Genomic DNA, 2111 nt, shown 5'->3' on the forward strand with positions numbered 1-2111 from the left:
CCCCCCCTACTGGACAAGCGTTAGTTTTTGGACGTGCTGGGAGGGACATGTTATGTATGTGTATTGTTTGAAAAATATGAAACTATCCTTTAAATATGAAACTATCCTTTCAACTTTTAGAAATGCCCTGCCAGGTTCTGTATATTCGGTCTTTGCCAGAGTGCATGTGTAGTCTGGGAAATGAAACCCACATCTGCATTTCTGTGGTTTTGTAAGGAGTGAGCTGTGCCAGTCTGACTGTGCCACACATGGCCCTGTCCCTTCTAGAAACACTGTTGGTGCTCAGCATTCTTTGTGGCTGATTCCACACTAAATTTGCTTGTTTTTCTAACACATACAAAATGTGTAGAGCACATACAGTGATAACAGAGCCAGATATTTACTCTGTGTAAAAAAAACATGGAGCTTTACCAATAAGGCCATGTTGCCTATTCAAATTATCAGCTCATCCAGTTCTATTCTTGTGCTTTCTTCAATCATAAAGCAACACGTGGGAGGAAACGTGAATCTAACAGCTGTAATTACCCAGGAAGTTTTTCCTCTGCAAATAGACAAAAAAAGTAGGCATAATCATAGTATTATATCCTCTTTTCCAACCAGTGTTTGGCTGCTTATTGTGCCACATCGACAGTTGCCACAACGTTCCATTTGCAAGTCAGCAAACAATTACATCTTAGTTGGAAAGCTATTTCAGGTTTAAAAAAGATTTGAAGAAAAGAAAGTAGAGAAATCAAGCAGAGTCGTTGTAGTAACTTCACTCACACACACTTTAGAATCTGAAGTAAAGCAAATGCAGACAAAGTACACACATTTCTACTTGTTCCACTTTATTTGTACCTTCGCACTGGTGGCAGAGTGTACCATCTCTGTCTTAAAACATAGCCTACATGTGGGTGATGGCAGCAGCGCACCAAGAGCGGCAGTGGCTATTTCCTGCACACTCAGCATGTTGGATAAAGAGCTGTTCCTCCTGCTCTTTGACGGCCTATTAAAAGCTCTTGGTGCATATCTGCTTCACATCAGGATGTGGGGATGTAATTACAGTTACCAAGTGAAGGATGCAGAGGAACACAACAGTTTTCTTTCCACTGACACCCCCCCTCCAACCACTGGGTTGCCAGGTTTTGCACCACCACAACTAACTCCAGCTCATGTTCCTTCAGTTTTTTTTAATGAAAAAGTGCTGAAATATGGATGGAGCATGAGGTCAGAGCAAATTCCTTCAGAAAGACTTCTATATAAACTTCAATCACCATCATCTTTCCCTAAAACTTTTCAGCTGTTAAGAGGCGTTCACTTTTCAGTAAACCAACCAGAATTGCTCACGAAATTCATGATCCAATCACAGAATGACATCCTGCTTTAAATGTCTCCTCTCCTTGCTGTCAGCTGTCTTTTCAGGCAAACGTGCAACCATCCTCCACCCCTTCCACCTCCGGGCATCGTCACCCACGGCAACCTGAGTTCTTGGCAGTCAGGTCCTACGTTCGGTCTCCGGGTTCCCCTCCCCACAGTCACCAGTGTCTAGACTTCATCATCGTTACAATATTTTTAACGATGAAGCCTAATCCCCAAATACTGTGTACATTTACACATATTATGCACATGTACAATAAATCTTTGCATACCTGCAACAACGTCTCTCCTGAAATTGTTTTGGAGAATACTTTTTATTACATTTTACAATACATTTTTATTCCAATCCAGAATAGGGTTGTCACTTTTTCAACAAGTTTGAATGACTTCAATCTGGTCTATATTGACAACAATTTATTTATGGGATTGTTGGATTACGGGATCCTTCAGTATAGTCTTTACATTGGCCCGTATGGTGTCATACAGCGTCGTGTGGGTCAGACGAGGTTGTACAGTTGATGTTGTTCCAGTTGTTTCTGTTCCCTCCTCTGCCTCACTCGGGTTGTAAACTAGCAGATGAGGCCTCAGATTTGTTGTGGTTGTTGAGAAAAGCCGCTGTTTCAGCCAAGTCTTTAGTAGTCACCCGGAGGTCCACGTTTACCAGCCAGCGAAAACTCCACTGCATGACACGCGTCAAAAGGTTTTTTTTCTTCTGTAGCATTTAGCTTAGGGCAGTGCCATGGAGCCAACATTGA

This window comes from Etheostoma spectabile, chromosome 18, assembly GCF_008692095.1.
Source record: "Etheostoma spectabile isolate EspeVRDwgs_2016 chromosome 18, UIUC_Espe_1.0, whole genome shotgun sequence".
Taxonomy (NCBI): Eukaryota; Metazoa; Chordata; class Actinopteri; order Perciformes; family Percidae; genus Etheostoma; species Etheostoma spectabile.